This window comes from Polypterus senegalus, chromosome 4, assembly GCF_016835505.1.
Source record: "Polypterus senegalus isolate Bchr_013 chromosome 4, ASM1683550v1, whole genome shotgun sequence".
In the NCBI taxonomy this organism is placed as follows: Eukaryota; Metazoa; Chordata; class Cladistia; order Polypteriformes; family Polypteridae; genus Polypterus; species Polypterus senegalus.
In genome coordinates, this window is record NC_053157.1 from 206,493,854 (window position 1) to 206,513,564 (window position 19,711).

The window sequence follows — 19,711 nt, forward strand, 5'->3', positions numbered from 1 at the left end:
ATATATATATATATATATATATATATATATATATATATATATATACAGAGTATACTTTATACAGAGTATACTTTATACATAAAATGTATGTTATTGCCTTAACTGAATAACCTTTATGGCACAATAACAATTCAATACATTTATGGTCACTACAGTATTTGGATTCAATAATCTTCATGTGGGAAAAAGCTGACTCGCATAAATAAGTAGAGCCGAATAATGCAGTCAAGGAGCTTTTGAATTCAGCCAAGTGAAAAATGACAGCTGTCCGATTAACTTCGATTTTAATTCCCTCTCCTTTCTCTTTCTCAGATCGCTGTGAAAAAATCCTCTTCCAATTCCACATCCAGCCCATACCCCAAACAATGTTTTTTAAATCCCTTCTTTAGTCGATATAAATTGGAATGTTAACTAGATCACAGCCGGAGTTTTGCAGTAGCTCGTGCGTTTGATCATGCGTGCAGGATGACCATTGTGTTAGAAGAAAAGAGATCTCAGACTGGCCGCCTTGTATGTCAATCAAGTGGCAAATGCCCTAGGGAGGATATATGATAACTAACATTTAAAAAAAAAAAATTTGAATGCAGCGCGATCTACCTCCACTACCTTTGCGATCTACTGGTCGATCACGATCGACGCATTGGGCACCCCTGCTCTAATGTTTCTTTAATCCCACATTGTTCACATTTTCTTTTTTGAAGCCTGCCAATATAATAATAGTATTGATTCAGACCAACATGTCCAAACCTTACTCCATTATATCATCCCCTTTCCTTCAAGAATTTCATGCATCTCTTACTGAAGGTTTTACCTGAAACATATCTTCCTTTTCCACTACTCTCCCGACTGTTTTGCCACTCTCTATAAACTGTCTAATTACACAGTTAAATTCGCATTTACCAAAAGGAATAACATAGTCAGTTTTCTGTTTTATCTAAAGCTTTCTTAGCTAGCATATCTGCAATTTTATTGCCATACATTCCTTCATGTGCTGGAATCCATGTAAATTTTACAATTATATTATTCAAATACATACCGGTAATGATATGATTAACTTGTAATAAAAGGTCAGTTCTGTTAGATGGCTTTCCCAATTCTAAGGCCTTCAATGATGATAATGAGTTTGTCAATATAATGACTCTATTAGGTTTACATCATTTGCTCATTCTAAAGCAAGAATAATAGCTATCATTTCTGCTGTAAAGATTGATATAATTCATCTGGTATTCTAACAGCCTTTTTTATATTCATGATTTTAACATAAAACGCAGAAGCTGCTCTATTATTTAAAGGGTCTTTTGACCCATCACTATAAATGTAAATAAAATGTATATACTTTTCTTCCAAATAATTACTTAGTAGCTGACTCTGCTTTGCAATTGCACTTACATTACTTATGTCTTCCCTTATTCTATAATCAATAATTGGTTTCACCAAATACCATGGCAGCCATATAGAAAACCTATTACTTCAGGTCAGGTCAAGTTGGGGAGCTCGCACTGGGACAGCACGTTGCCACACCCACCACACGATGAAACAACTCAGGATCCTGGTTGGCAACCCCCCATGCAGACACGTGGTTCAGTCCTCCCCCCCGGAAATGATTATCTACCTGCCTCAGCCAGGTGTTACATGGGCATCCCCTTGGCCAGGTCTAGCCATTCTGGTCCTCAACAATGAGGATCCTGTGATCCCGATCTCCCTCATAGAAGCACACCACATGGCCATAGTGCCATAACTGACGCTCCTTGACAATGCAGGTAATGTGCCTCCGTGAGCAACCACTCATTCGACACAAAGTCAAACCAACAGCACCCAAGGATTCTCTGAAGAGACACGGTACCAAAGGAGTCCAGTCTTCGTCTCTGGTAACTAAATAGCACCATGTCTCGCAACCATATAGCAAGACAGGAAGCACCAGGACTCTAAAGACTTGGACCTTCATCATTTTGCAAAAATATTGGGAGTGCCACACACGCCTTTCCAGCGACCTCATGACAGCCCCTTATGTTTTCTCAATCTGTCTACTGACTTCACAAGAAGAGTCATCAGAGACAAGAATGTCACTGCTGAGGTACATAAACCTCTTGACAAGGTTGACATTCTCTCCATAGACAGACACACTACTGATGGCTGTGCCCAAGAGGTCATTAAAGGCCTGGGTCTTGGCTTTTATCCAGGACACTCGCAAGCCTAGACACTCAGACTCCTCACTCAGTCTCTTGAGAGACCCGATCAGAGCCTCCATTGACTCCGCAAAGATCACAGCATTATCAGCAAAGTCACGATCAGTGAATCTTTCTTCATCAACTAATACACCACAGCTGCTGAACCCCACAACCTTGCCAAACACCCAGTCCATACAACCATTGAACAGAATAGGAGCAAGAACACACCCCTGACGAGCCCCAGAATCAACGGGGAAAAACGCAGAGGTTCTGCCTCCACTGGGCGCAGCATTCACAATATCAGTGTACAAGCCAGCCATGTTATCCAGCAATCTTGAGGGGATCATGCAAAGTCTCAGGATGTCCCACAGGGCAGCTTGATCAACTGAGTCAAATGCTTTACAAAAATTGACAAAAGCTGCAAGGAAACTCTGATGATACTTGTGTTTGTGCTCCATGAGAACTCTCAGTGCCAGGATGCAGTCGAAGATACACTTCTTAGGCATAAAACCAGACTGCTGTGGTCGCTGGTAGCTGAGCAAGTGATCACGGATCCTACTGAGTGATGACACTAGCAAGGACCTCACATGCTTTATCCAAATCTAAGAATACCCCATTACCGTTTCTTTATTTCCAATTGCTTTCTTAATCTCTATCTCTAATCTCAGAATGTGACCCATTGTACTTTTCTTTTTCCTAACTCTATTCTGAACTTTATCAAAAATAGACTTTTCATCCAAATAATATTGTTATGTTTTATTTACCATCCTTTGCATTAATTTACAAGTTTGACATTAGGGCTTTCATTTTAAATGAGTTTGGTGATGCCAAGTCCTTCCCGGGTTTCCCTATTGGAACTATTAAAGACTTCTTTCAGGTTTTTGGTAAAATACCTTTATCCCAAGTTTTATTAAATAAATCATCGATTTTAACACTTTGTCACTTGCTTGCCTAATAAATACATTGTAAATATCCAATCCTGGAGCAGAATTTTTAATGCAATTAATGCACTTAATTCAATTAAACTAAAATCATCACTAGTAGAACCTGAAGAATGTGTCCAGTCATTAAAGATATAACTATATATTTGAGTTTGCTCATTTCTAATCTTTATAACTTGCTCAGACAAATTATCATCACTAGTTACACTTCTAAATCCATCCATCCATTTTCCAATCTGGTGAATCCAAACACAGGGTCACGGGGGTCAGCTGGAGCCAATACAGGGCACAAGGCAGGAACCAATCCTGAGCAGGGTGCCAACCCACCGCAGGACACACACAAACACAATTTAGAATCGCCAATCCACCTAACTTGCATGTCTTTGGACTATGGGAGGAAACCAGAGCACCCGGAGGAGAACATGCAAACTCCCCGCAGGGAGGACCCGGGAAATGAACTGTGCCACCGTGCCACCCACACTTCTAAATGCAGTAGCTAATACATTTGCTTTATCTTAAGTATGTCATATCCCTTGTCATTTTTAAGACACTGCACTTTTACTCCTTCCTAATTTCTACACATTTTGTTAGATTTTATTCCACACTTGCTTTTGAGGGGTATGTTTATTTAAAGCAGAACAATACTTTTCTCCAATGCTCCTTTTTGTCTGTTTAATAACCCTTCTACCTTTTGTGACCAACTGTTTATACTGGTATAATTCTATTTCCAGTGAAACATTTTTTAGTAAAAGCATTGTTAATTTAATGTATGACATCATCATATTTTTCAGTCCACCTTGGCACCATCTTAGCTTTTCTCTTTATGTTATACTTTAAAGGTATGATTGTTTTAACTGCTGCATCAGTTAAAGTGATTACATTTTCATTAAAATGTCAGTATCATCAGTACTTTGGAGATCTCTAACAAAGTTATCACATATATGTCTAAACATAGTCCAATTTGCCTTGCCAACATTATATCTTGCATATTTACTGACTTCATGCATCTTACATTGCTTATTAATCATAACTACCAATTGACGACATTACAGCAACCTCCCAATCGCACCATACTGCTCACTTGTTATTTATAAAAGTTAAGTCGAGACAGGGAAATTGATTCCTATATACATTAAACTGTGTTCCTCTACCATCATTTAGACAAACCAGCTGAAAGTTTTCTTATATCTTTTCCAAACATTTACCATTCTTATCTCTATTCCTACTTCCCATATAATACATATGTATTATGCATATTAAAGTCACCACAAAGTTGGACATCTTATGTCATTGATGAAGCTTTCTGTTTCTCCTTGTTGAAGTATATCTGCAGGTTATAAAAGTTTACAATCAATAGTTCTCCTTCATCAATACCTATCATAATCTACTTTACATTCTCTCTGCAAAATTACAGTTTTCACAAAAATACAACATCTTTTTCATCCTTCTAATACTATCATACCATATCACCATATCATATCATATCATGCAAGGTGAGCTGTAAATTATTTTTAAGCAATGTCTCTTGAATATGCACAATATCCAACAAAACATTCATTGCTAATCTTTTAAACTGTTGACCATTAGCTATCAAACTTCTTGCATTCCATTGTACAATTTTCATTTATCGCCTTTATTGATTAGAAGTGTGAATCAATTTATATAATTTATCAGTATAATTCTCTGTTATATTCAGATATTTAGTTGCAGTTCTCATAATTATTTTCAGCTTTTCTGACTTCTTTTCAGTTTGCGCTGTGCAAATGATATCTTCCACAATACAAGCTAAAAAGCTCCGTTTTATTTTTTTAAATCCAACATTGGTAAGCACTTCATTTGTTATTGTACTCATGTGTCCCGATATATTCTTTAATGTACTTTCCTGCATATTCTCCCCTGGAGCTGTTACTGTCATGTCATTTCCTCTGTAGAACACAAACATTTGTTAAATGTGGGACTATTCAGTTCTTTAAGCCTTATTTGAAAGATAATAATTTAGATCAGTATGTTTTATTCAGACACTTATTAAATGTTTTAAGGTTTCACTTCAGCTATATTACCATCTAGTTTACTTCAGATTCACACAACCTTCGTGCAAAAAAGTGCATCTTTAGGATGTTCAAAATTATACCATGGAGATGTTTTATAGGAGTAAGGACTGATGTTAATGTGAATAGGGCATCATACAGATAAACAGTATATTGGTTATAAATTAAATAAAATAATAGAGTTCACTATACAATGAGCCCAAACTCAGTACTACTTCATGTATACCATCCTCGCCTCCTCCCTCACACCTGAATCAAGTGTCTTTAGCTAAGCAAAACCCCAAGTGTAGGATATTAAGACAGAACTGGGTATTAGTTTTGTATAGAGAGGTATATTTTTTTGTTATAGTTGTTTGTTGCTTTGCATAAAAGGAGTTATATAGTTATAATACAAACTATTAGTTATAGTTATAGTTATTTGATATTTTGTTGAGAGTTATGTTGTTATTCTGTTTATTTAGTTATTCTGTTTGCACTATTACTACTGATCTTCTTAACTCTTTATTACCTTATCTTTATTCCTCTTGTTGCACTGAGCATGTATATGACAAAAGAATTTCCCTCGGGATAAATAAAGTTCTTATCTATCTATCTATCTATCTATCTATCTATCTATCTATCTATCTATCTATCTATCTATCTATCTATCTATCTATCTATCTATCTATCTATCTATCTATCATGTAGTGTGTTATCTATCTATCTATCTATCTATCTATCTATCTATCTATCTATCTATCTATCTATCTATCTATCTATCTATCTATCTATCTATATTTTTCTTTATAGTGTATTAAATGCAAAGCATGTTTACTGAATGTTTACGAAGTTAGTCCACAAATACAAGACTGATTTCTGGATATGTGCTTTCTGTTAAAATTAATTCATCCATCCAGTTTGTAACCCCCAATACCACTTCAGAATCCTGTCCTGGGAATCGTATGAAAGGCAAGTTGCAGTCCATCTCAGGAAACACCCACACTTACTTATATACAGTATGACCAGTTTAGAGTCACTAATTGACCTAACACAGATATGTCTGGTCAATGGTGGACAAACACTGGAGTTTGCATGCAGAAATTAAACCAAAAGTGTCTGTCTGTCTGTTTGTCTATTGATCTAACTCCATGGCTCCATTACTTTAAAGTAACAGTCGATCCACTGTACTACTCCCCTTCATAATTTTGAATCTCTTTCTGAAAAGGCTCAGCTCTATACAATCTTCCTCATAACTCATCCCCTACAGTCCTTGAATCAGCCTAGTCACACTTCTCTGGACTGTTTCTACACAGAATTCCAAATGAGGGCTCACCAGTGCATTATAAAGCTTAAGCAAAACCTCTTTGGACTTGTACTCTACACATCAAGGTAGTGCTGCTGATAAGACTTCACTTTCAACAGTATTACTCAGGGATCTTAAAGAAGCTTTTAAAAATGTTGGCTTTTAACTGGAGACTTCAGTTGTTTTTGGCATGTAGCATTTAAGTTATATATGTCAAAATAACCATCTTTTCTGCATAGCACTGACATGTTATTTGTTTGCAGACTCAATATAAATCAATAATGCAATTTGTATGCCTAAGATAAGAATATCTTATCTCATTCTCCATATCTAATTTATTGTGTTGGATTTTAGTGTTCAGACAATGGGATTTCCCCAATTATTAAGGTACTATGAGCCTATTAATAGAGGTGTGTCAAGGTAGAAATAACGATTTTGCAGTATTTGAACAAAACTAAGTAAACAGGAACACTGGAGCTTTTCAAATGTAAATGTATTATCATGTTATCACCACAGCCTTACTGAATTGCATCAAATTGATCAGACACACTGAACAAGCACAGAACAACCATTTACTTGAATACATTCTGACATCAGAGGAGAGGCATGCCTGCATTGATTTTTTTTTTGTACAAAGCCAGTGTCCATAACAGCTATAAAAGCCCCTTTTCACATTAGTACTGTAAATAACACTTGGGTGTGTGGTTTCATCAGGGATTCCCATAAGCTCACCTTCCTGTTACAAGCAGACTTTTTAAGTGCATTTCCATATAATATGCGACACACATATTGTGTCTGTTGACATGAAACAACTAAACCCCCTAAGGACCAATTTTGTTGAAATGTGGTACACTTATTCTTCAAAGAAATTAGTGAAAACAGTTCAATTTCTTGCAAGTGTTTGTGTGTATGTGAGTGAGAGTGGTTTTTGTGACAGACTATTGTCATGTCCAGGCCTGTTTTCAACCTTTTGCCCAATCCTGATGAGATAGCTCTCTTAAAAAGCTAGTATACTATGACTTGATTAATTACTTAATTTCATACTTACTAAACAACTAATTAACTTAAATAACTAACGAACTAATTAATTAAATCATTTAATTAATCATGCATTCAACATGAAAATTTCCTGGGGCACTATTGCACAGTGGTCAGCAGTGCTTCCATACCATTATATGAGACTGGGTACAAATTTCTTTACTGGTTTCTGTCTGTGTTGAGTCTACATGTTCTCTCAACCACATCTGAAAGACATGCAGGTTAACTAAAGAGTGAGAATTAGCTCAGTGTGTGAATGCGTTTTGCAGTCAAATGGTGATCTTTTAAGGATTGATTCTTGTGTTTCATCCAATGCTGCCAGGATAGGCTCTGGCTTTAGTTGACCATATAACAGAAGAAAGAAAGAAAGAAAGAAAGATAATCCAAAATAAAACTTTTATGGTTACATATAACACTATAACAATAATTATAATAATCTTAAGAATGCTAGCAAGGTTCAAATACACATATTACAAAAAATATCTATAAATTAACAAAGTATATTTACTAATTGTAAAGTAATTACAATTGCAAACAATTATCAGTTACAATTTCACATTAATGGATTCTGGCACACCATGTTGCACATAGTATCATTGTCTGTTAAGATGATGGCTAGGCCAGCTATATCATTCAGCACCCTGGGAACAAGACCACCTTGGTTGAGGGATGCTTCATTATGCAGCCTGATTGCTGAGAGTTGAAACAATCTCACAAAGCACTCCTTGGACCAATGCAGTTTTCTCAGTCTGTTATTGAAGGTGCTTTTCTGTTTAGGGAAAACCTCAAACGGGAGGTGAGAGTCATTATCCAGGATAGTGACCTCTGTTCTACCACTTTCTCCAGTGAGTCCAGTGCTGACTATGCTGGGATGCATTAAAGTAACCTTTATATTTTTCATTATCTCTATCTTTGCCATTCCACTATGACTTTTAAGTTGAACTGCTGCTCCTCCTGCTTGAAGTAATAACAGCACATAAAAGGCTCAGAATGCTGCTGCCACAGCCCTGAGGTGAACCAAGTATTGTCACCACATTTTTTCTCACATGGCCTGATCATAGATTATCTCTCCAACAGGTTCATAACAATGGGGCTAAGTTTAAAGGGTTAATAATATTTTCTTACCATAGAAAGAAAAGCTTTCTATGAGTCATCAGCGGCGTTGTTCACAGGTTCGCATATTGGTGTGATAAAACGTATGCTAATATAGCTGGTGGTATATCACTCACCACAAAATGGGCAAATTCGCCTAATTTTACTACACACTCATGTACCCACACAATGTTTAATCAATACTGCTAAAAACTGCACTAGAGCTATGAGACAGTAGTGTTAAGATCCATGTCACCATGCTGCATATAAGTAGCCATAATATACAGTCAAAGGACGTGTACTGGTTAACATGGTGATGGATGGACTGGCACTCTCTCCAGGGCTGTTTCCTGCTTTGCATACAGTACAACCCATAAGCACCGATAAACTGAAACAAGCATGTCTATGAATGAATGAATGAATGTGTTCGCATTAACAATAAAATTATTCTTGATGTGGAAGCACAATTTGGCAGCTAGATGGCACCACAATGCAATTTGTTTATCCCTTACGTCTTTATGGAGAGTACAGTGAAGTATTCACTGGGTATATTGTTTTCGTCCACTGTTAGTTTGAAGTATGCTTTTACTATTTTACAGATGTGGCCAGCTTGTCATCCCGGCCAATACCCCCAGGCCTCCAGATGGAGCCCTCCCTGCAGTATGGAGGTGTCCCAAAGACCAGCAGGGAGTCATGGACTATATAGTTTTTATACAAGACCCTGTTGGATACCACAGGGGCCGCAAGAGGGAGCTGCAGGGAGGACCAAAGACTTATTTGTGCCCTATGACCCGGAAGTTCATCAAAGGAAGAGCAATGGGCTTCTGGGGTGAAGAAAAGAACTTTTACCTGACCCGGAAGTGATACAGGATCATATGGACTGGGGATTGGGAACACTACCAGGTCAGGGAATATAAAAGGACTGTGGGAGCTTCCAGACAGCGAGCTGAGCTGGGTGGAAGGGTGGCAACGCGTCTGGGAGTGGAGGAATTGTTTATTGTAGATATTGTGTTTATTATATGAGTATTGTGGTGGAGAGTGTGCTTTGTGCACTGTGACAATAAATAAACTCGAATCTTGGACTTTTACCTGGTGTCTGGAGTCGTGGACAGGGGTTCAAGGGAGCGAGAGCGCCCCCTATCTGTCACACAGTATATGTTTGTTTTGTTTGTACACTTTATGTTGTTACTGGAGCAAAAAAATATCAGCTCAGGGATTAATAAAGACATAATATGCAAACCCCACAACCAGAGGCAGAGTTTTAACCCCAAACCAGTGAATCAGTAACACCAATCAAGGCACAGCCATGTCGACCGATCAATAAACAACTATCTTCTTATTTATCCATCTACAAATCAGACATGCTAAACTCTGTCTAGGAAGTCCAGAGTGGCTTGAAGCTCTCCCTAAATCTGAACTCTCCGCCGAAAATGTTTTTGTTTTTTTGTCATCAAACTGCTCCTTTCATTGACTTGGTCTTGAACTTTCCAGTATATTTTAAGCACTCACACAGTATGTGCTTTACTTTCTCTTTGAAATTTGGGCAAGCATGCAGTCCAGGATGTTTTATTCAGATAGTTTAGTCAATCTTCTAAATGCTTGCTGAGAATATAGTTTCTGTTTATTTTTTATCCTTGCTGAATTTATTGTTATTGGATGAACAGGGAAATCATTTTGTCCTGTAGAGATGCCACAATTTACTATGCTAACGTTTTAGTGATACAATACAGGTCTGAATTACACAAGCTGATGGCATCAGGAAACTGTGGACCAACAGACTCGACCATATTATGAGTATGAGAATATACAGTACATATTATGTTTTTTCAAGACGACTAACAAAAATTATTATGCAGGCAAATTGTCTTGCCAAACACTCAAATATACAAAATTAAAAGTCAATAGAGGATATCATTTTTAACAAGTGGACAACAAGCTATGTATGTTATACCATATGTGGAACATTCATGAACTACCAAACCTGATAGGCAGGGGTAAAAGGACTATTTGTAAAGCCACAAGCATTCTGTAGGATTTTTCGTGTACACTGTTGTATGCATGGTTTGTGTTCAGTCCTCCCAGTAAGTGCCACTTTTAGCTCTGTGGGGCTTGCCACAGAAACACAGAAGACAAAATTCACATATTAAACTTAGAGTGGATTTGTTCAAGATAATCTTCATTCAGTCACAAAGAGACAGTGAAGAGGTAATTTATTAGAACAAAACATTCTCAAATCCACTTAATATAATTCAGGGTCATTTCTTTGCACAATACAGGTAGATGCACTGGACAGGATATAACCTACAAAGCCAATTTAGAATCGCCAGTCAACCTAATCAGCACATCTTTAAGGAAATCTTACAGAAAGAAGGAGAAAATATAGACGCCACATGGATAATGACCAGGGGTTAGATTTATAACACTTGCATATGCACAAAAGGAGGCTTAAAATGTGAGTACATAGCTTTCCATTAAAATATCATGATTTATGAAAGAAAATTTGATGGGAGAATGTGTGTATATTTACTGCAACTCATCTGTACGCAACATTTCAGAGAAACTGGTAAATGATGACACCCTTGATCAAGTAGGGAAATGCAGCCAAACCAGTTAAATGTCAACTCACACGCTCAATGCGCACTCAATATTTAATATCACCAAACCAATTCTAGAATGCGTATTGATGTGATAAACATTAAAGCTTAAAAATAATAAATACGATACACAGACCATATTTTAGTTCCCTTTAAAGCGGGCCAATGCTGCGTATTTTCACTGAAGAATTTTTTTGGTTTATTGTCAGTTTATATAAACTAGGCTACTTCTCAAGGAACTGGCCGACAGGTTAGGAATATCTCAGTCAAGCTTCACTCCATCATTCCTGCCATGATGGAAGCCATTAACCAGTTAGTGAGGCGCTACATGCAGTTTTTGTATTGTACGGGTGCACATACTTAAAACAGCAGTTTTTGCCAGTATAAAAAGGTAATCTGAAGTAGTGTGCAGTTCTCTTTAAGTAATCAGAGCACTTTATTGTACTCTTATTGCAATAAGGGAATCTAGTGAGAATGAGCTGCTTTTGTTAACCATAAGCAGTTAAATTCCATCAATGCACAAGCCATCTGTGAAGCTCAAGATAACACTGGCAAACGTGTCTCAGTGGCTTGCATCAACTTGTGATTAATTCATTTTGAAGCAAAGTAGCATCAGAAGACATGATGGTACTGTTCATGGTGGCTGGTTTGTTGATAAGGTAAACTGACTGAGCATCACTTTTTCATATGGTATGTACTATTTATAGTAACAACAATGACGGTGTTACAGGTGACAGGTAATAGTGGCCTCCTGCTAAGATGCTGGCACCTGAAATCTTTCCCCAACCTTCAGAACAAAGAAGAGAGGTGCAATAATGCTGTCAGTTAGAGAGCAGAGCCAAATACTTATGAATGCAGGTGGTGGGGTCTAGATGTGTCTGGTGGGAGAACAGTCAATAAAGTTTTGCAGCATCCTCATTGTATATGTATGAGGTTAATTAGCATACTCATTATGTTTCTTTTTCTGATTGGCATCCAGGTAGTATTCAAGATGTATTCACATTTATAAGAGGATTGTGATTTATAAAGGCAAATTGCATAAAAATGTATGTACACCAGGTTTTATAAATCATTTTTTTCCCATATGCATTTTCTTGTTTTTTGGTATACACATATTTTCATGCTTAAATCCATACAAAGGTTTATAAAACAGATCCCAAAACTATGAATCCATGAAGCAGCAGCACTACCCAAGGCAAAACTACCATGGTCTATTTTATGGCGAATTTATTCTAAAACCACCCTGAGAATGCATACAGAAAATATATTGTCTAACTAAACAAAGTCCTTGATTATAAGCAAAAATTGGCCTCTGTTGAACAGAAAAGTAGAAAATGTCAATCGAAGCAGCTCCTGATACTTCCGTGATTTTTTTCCATCTCCATCCCCTCCTTGTAGCCAGTTTATTTTGAGAAATTACATTTCATTTGTTAAAATGTTTACAGGCATAATTTGTAAAAGGTATTGAAGGATGGATGAAGATATACTGCAACACTTTACAACAGGACTAAAAAATACAAATATAGCTATATATATATATATATATAGCTCTTAAATAGAAATCTTTGCAGTATAGGAGCAGAAAAGCATTATGGCAAATGAAACAAGAAGAACAGTTGAAAATAAGAACAACTAACTGTGAAACTGGCTAGAGCAAATTTCTGCATCCTTGGGGTTCTCTAGGAATTAAATAACCACAGCTTAGGAGGTATTAAAGCAACAATATGAAGCAGACACCTCTGGTGCACAACTATGTAATTTTTAGCTTGATTTGATAATGAACATACAGAAAGTCCATACAAAAATTCTCAAACCCTCTTATGTGAATTTCCCCTTGGGATTAATAAAGTATCTATCTATCTATCTATCTATCTATCTATCTATCTATCTATCTATCTATCTATCTATCTATCTATCTATCTATCTAATCCAATTCAGGATTGCAGTTAGGTCTGAGCACAAAGTGGAAAACTATAAATTATAAGACCTGTGATGAGAACAGACCATTATGTCCAAGAAGCCTGTCCATCATATTCACCTAGATTGCTCACAATAACATCCAGTCAAGATTTGATGGTCCCCAATGTCCTACTTTCTACTGTACAACTTGGTGATTTATGCCATGTGTCTGTGGTTCTTTGCATGAAGATGCCAATTGATAGCACCTGCACCTGCATATGCACTCCAGCTGTGGCCAGATGAAGGTTGGCAATCCATTTACCATGCATTTCTTTGGCAATGTAGGAAGAAACTACAATGCCCAGAGGAAAACTCATGCAGGCACAGGGTTGAGATGTCTACAATGTACTGGAGCCTCGTTCAGGGTTTGCACAAGAATTTTCCAGGATAGGTTCTACCCTTATGATCCTGAGTTGGAAAAAGCAAGTACAGATAATTGATGTGTGCACAGTGGAAATTTGTTAAAATAAATGATTATTTGAATACATAATTTGTATTATGTAATGCATAATGTTTAACTACACTTTATCTGATCTTTAATCACGTCAACCAAAGTCAAACTTTCATCCAAGTTTCCAGATTGTAAATTGTTATTGTTTGTTGTCAAGCTCTAATTTTAAAGGTTGTCACATACGTGCGAGTAGGAGGATGTTGTATGGACCAAGTGAAGGTAATTTCACGCCAGGCCAGAGGGTGGCAGGGTGCACTAAATCTTCTCCTGTTATCTCTGCCGACCAGCTGCAGGAAAGCCTATCTGACTCAACTTTGAAGACATCACTTACTGTTCCAGCGCCTCGACTGACATCACTAAAGCCTTGTTCACACGGGCGTTAAAATCAAACTTTTTTTTTGCGTTCGTAGCGTCCGGTGAGCGCGGATCAAGCGGCGAGTGTTTTCTACACGTAGGAGTCAAAGAGAGTGTTCACATGGGCTTTGGTGACGTGCGTTTGTTCGGCAGCGCGTTTATACGGCATCAAAAAAACGTTGCATGCAGCTTTTTCTTGGTGTTCAAAACCCAACGAACGCAAGGAAACAGCTTCTAGTTCATTTTCTGCGCGTTTATTTTACGCTTCGAAGGACCGGATATATCCCATATATCGCATTTCTTCATAAAGCACAAAAAAACTTCCTTTAACCCGACGTTGTGCAGTCAGAGGATGAACCCAGTAGCGGCGGCGATTTTATCTCTCCCTACGTCGCCGTATTACGAGTATTTTTAAAACAAGACGATTAATATCTAACATAGCAAAATGGTCCATATTGAAAGGAGGCACCTCAAATAAAACGACAAGGGCTTTCATATCCAGTTCCCGACACTGCCTCCACAGGTTAACACACAAACTACAATTTGGGCTGCAGGCTGGCGTTAGACAGAGACAAACGAACGCAGCTTAGAAGTCAATCGATCGTCACCACAAAATGCAACATAAACGACTAGGACGTTCAGAGCAAGTTCGTTTATCCAAAAACTTAACGCCTGTGTGAACAAGGCCTTACGGTTCTTAGACAGACGTCATTTACGGTTTCCGGCACCTTGACTGACATCACTTCCGGTTCCCCTACGTCACTTCCAGTCTGACTAGTTAAAAGCACTGTCTCTTCCAGTATTATCCAGGATTCAGTCTTGTAAACAATGATATAATTTTCACAACCTTTTGCAGCCAGGATCATAATATATGGGTGGCTGCCCCAAAACTTTTTAAGTGTGTCGAATCTGATCATTTTACAAGGTACAATCCTGGTTATACTTGGTATGAAGAATCATCACAAAAAATACAATGTGTTAATACTTTCATAGTATCATCTGCAGACAGAGGAGCAGCTTCAGCGGCAGACTGCTGTCACTGTCCTGCTCCACTGACAGACTGAGGAGATCGTTCCTCCCCCACACTTTGCGACTCTTCATTTTCACCCGGGGGGGGGAAACATTAACATTATACAAAGTTATTGTCTGTTATACCTACATTTTTATCATTCTTTAATTTAATATTGTTTTTTATCAGTATGCTGTTGCTGGAGTATGTGAATTTCCCCTTGGGATTAATGAAGTATCTATCTATCTATCTATCTATCTATCTATCTATCTATCTATCTATCTATCTATCTATCTATCTATCTATCTATTTATCTATCTATCTATCTCATGTTCAATTTTTACAGTACTTTAAACAGACTTTGATTTCAGGTTACAAAACTTGTAATGCTTAGATTATTCCAGTCCTCAATATCGCCCCCAAAAGGACTGAGTGTTCTATAGTACTCACAGGATACAAAAAACCTTATGAGTAAAACTGTTTCACTTTCAAAGCACAAGTCTATTGTATATACAAAATGGTGATTATTTAACCTAAAATACAATAGACAGAAATAATTAAAGAGAAAACATAAAACACTGGATGATCATAACAGAAGCAGACACTGTTGCTGTGTATGGCTAAACAGATTCAGTCTCCTACCTGTCAGATGGGGTGGTTTGCTCATTTGACTATAGTGGAAAACGTACCTCAGTAATCATGCAACTCTCTGATTCACCTTTCATTATTCTCTGGCCTTACTTGTCTTCTTTCCCTGTTTTTGCCCAACCCTATTTCCTGCATTCCTAACTCCTAAGTGCACAGCTAAACTGTGAGATGCCCTTTGTGGCTGTCATACTGCCTGCCCTCCATAAAATGTGGTAGTGTCCCACATTTTCTACAAGGAGGCTCTCTAATGTCACCCAGTGGTTTAAGGGGAAATCTCTTCCTCTTGAGTGCCCGTTGAGTAATTACTTGTAGGGGCCCTTTGAGTACACATAAGGGTGACTGTTTACCAATACTAACATTTGGAAGGACTCTTTATTTTATACATAAACATTTCCTGGTTACTTAATATGTTTCTGTATTATCCCCGTTCTACCTTTGGCAATTTCTTGTTGGCAACAAACATCACACAAGCTGCCAAGTATAGTTAAAAATACTCCATGCTGACTATTACAGTTCAGTATGGCATTTGTATCCAAGATATTTAGTGCAATTTGAAGAAGAAAAGACATACTACAAACTGAACGGACCAGCAGAATTAGAATGCATTTTAAAATCCAGCTACTAGAGAAAAAAGTGGTTGTAAGCAAACACAATATACCATCTACGGTGTTTGTTGTGAGAAGGCTGTAAGTGACTGAAGAATTTATGTTTTATATCACCACAAGACTGAATTCCTCCTCCTCTTCTTATTGATTTATTAATGTTTTTACATATCTCTCTTGGATTTTAGAGACAAGCTGGTGGATGACACTGATGAGATAAGACAGTACTGTATATGATGAAATAGTAAGCAGGAGTAGATGAGCATTTTTTCTACATGGTACCATTATAAAACATGTCATAAATAAAATTACACTGAAACAGTTATAATATATAATCATGAACCTTCTTTTTAATTTAGTCAGTTATGAAGAACTGGAGTCTATCTTGATAGCATTTGGAACAAAGCAGGAACTTATTTTTCTAGGTGTCCAGTCACTCATACTGACTGATTCCAGGCCACGATAATCTTAATGTCTTTGAAATAAACTGGCTCACCATAAGAAATATCATGTACAGTATAGGAAAACTTGCAAATTCCACACACTGACTGAACTGGTACCTGTGATGCAATTTTATTTCATCCAGCGTACTGGGAATCAAACAAAACCATGAAGAAGAGACACCCAGTCATTCAGGGCTCCTGTTAGTCACTTGAGCTAATGGAGTTTTCTTTCGGCTCAACTAGCTAAGATAGTTGATTTCAACACTCTATGTGTGGTGTGAAAGTGTGTTTGAGTCCAGGGGAATCCAACCTGTACAGTACACCAACAACTTTCACAGAATACCCCATATCAATCATAAAAATAAGTTGCACTAATAAATTCAAGCCACAAAACAGAAAATTGGATACACAATAGCAGAGGAATGCAAGGTGAATTTGGTTAAATATACAGTTAGTGTTTTTGAAACTATGTGGAGAAGAAGATTACAAATGATTCACAAATGAGAATATTGTGCTCATCTTGCTCACTTAGGTGCCTCAGTATTCAAGGTGGATATAAAAGCACTCAAGTTCTCCAAATTTAACAATATGGTTTTGTAGCTTGTTTCCACAAATAAGTGTAGGACTTGCAAAAATGGTTGCTTCATTAAACAAAGAAATTTAACAAAGACAGTGGACATATTCAGTAAGTTATAAGGCTTTTATCTGAGACTCCTGTGGTGTCCATTTAAAGTCTCTCAGGTAGGCGCAATGTTGAGAAAAAATGATAAGTGAAGATTCAGACACTGAAGTACGTTTTAAAGACAAATAACAACATGACTCTAAAATTAACAAATAAGCTTAACCCTTACAACATTACCAGTTGACTCTCTTTAGTGTTTAAAATCAGTAAAGGCACTTTGTTCAGGATGAAACTTTGTGACTTTTCCTTCATTTTCCTCAGTTAAGAAACAGTAAAAAAATATAAACAGTCCATAATGTATACGGCTTCTAAATAAATGTTATCTTGCCATGTCTTTCGTGTCAGTTTTGACTTAATGTTGACTTTTATGGATTTTGCACTGCATTTGATTAGTATGTTTCTTCACAACCCATATAAACATTCTAAATGTCATCTTTTCAGATCAGAAAAGTGAAGGCTTTTAGAAAAGTAACATTACTTTATAAAAAGCAAAACATTCTCCAGATGTTAAATATTTGTATTGAAAACATTTTGAAAACCGCCATATCCTTTGGGTCAGTCTAGACCCACCCTTGACTTTAATGAATTTCCTGCTGCATTTAAGATGATTTATTTTGCTCACAACCAATTAAACCCTACATGTCATCTTTTCTGAAAGTTAGGATCATAGGTACTACAGGTTAAGATGGTCAATCAATATAAAATATGTTTTGGGGTGAAAGTTTGATGTCCTTTAAGGAGGTATCAGGTCAGGTCAGGTTAGGTTGGGGAGCATGCACTGATATAGCGCATTGCTGCACCCACCACACAACTGGATCTTGGTTGGCAAAGGCAGACATTCGATCCAGACCCACCCTCCAAAAATGTATCTATCTATCTGCTGCAGCCAGGTGTTACGTGGGCATCCCCTTGGCCTGGTCCAGCCGTGTGGGTCCACAACAGTGAGGATACTGAGAGCCAGATCACCATCAGTGGGGAACTGGGATATCAGAATTGATTCAAAAGAGACTAGTAAGGCACAGTATTGGGGTCAGCATATGAAGACATTGTGATGTAACAAAACTTAAAAGAAGTGGTGAGGCGGCCTTCTGCTGCTATGCACCTAAAATCTGGAATAGCCTGCCAATAGGAATTCGCCAGGCTGATACAGTAGAGCACTTTAAAACACTGCTGAAAACACATTACTTTAACATGGCCTTTTTATAACTTCACTTCAACTTAACTTAACTTAATCCTGATACTCTATATGTTCAATTTCCTCAAAATAACTATTCATGGTGGCTCTAAAATCGGTACTGACCCCTACTCTCTTTTCTGTTTCTTTTTCTGTTTCTTTTGCGCCACCACCACCTACTCAAAGCTTCATGATGCTCCAACAATGATGGACGGATTAAAAGGCAGAAGTCTACATGACCATCATCATCATCAAGCCCTTCCGTGAGAATCCTAAATCCAAAGAGGACTGTTTCATTTATGTTAGGTAGAATGCCCAGAGGGGACTGGGCAGTCTCATGGTCTGGAATCCCAACAGATTTTATTTTTTCTCCAGCCGTCTGGAGTTTTTTTGTTTTTTCTGTCCCCCCTTGGCCATTGAACCTTACTCTTATTCGATGTTAATTAATGTTGATTTATTTTGTTTTATAATTGTGTCTTTCATTTTTCTATTCTTTAATATGTAAAGCACTTTGAGCTACTGTTTGTATGAAAATGTGCTATATAAATAAATGTTGTTGTTGTTGTTGATGGCTAACTTTCAAAAGACCAAAGTTATTTTTTAAAATATACAATTTTTGTACAATGAGGAATAAGTTCAAATGCATACTATCACACCTACTGTTGGGATTTGGTGCCATGTATCTTTAAGAGAATTAAAAACTGTGTAAGACAGGTGCACTTTCAATGTAATTTTCTCACTGCATACACATTATCACAAGCTCTTATAAACACTGCCTAACCATGGGCAAACAGTCTGCTAAATTCATATACATCTGTTCATTATAATGAGTTATGTGGACATTTCTGGATTAATTCAGGAGTGTTTGTTGGTTTCTTTGATGCATCAGGAGTGTGAGATGTAAAAACACTGATGGAAAAAATCTCTGGTAAGCTGACAAAATAATAAAGACAGAAATTAGGTTTTGTGTCACTTATTATGCATTCTTTTTCAATAATGACAGCCACACACACAGGGCTTGGGCATGAACAAATTAGTAGACATATTTGCTAAAGTTGATAGTAATAGAATAATTATCTTGGTATAACTTTATAATGTCCTGAAATAATACTCTTCTGAAATTCTGTAAAGTACAGAACAAGTGTGGCAAAAAGAAAATGGTGTCTATTCTGCAGAATATGGAAGTCCAACATTGATCCTGAATGTCTGCAGTGTTCATTTTCTTT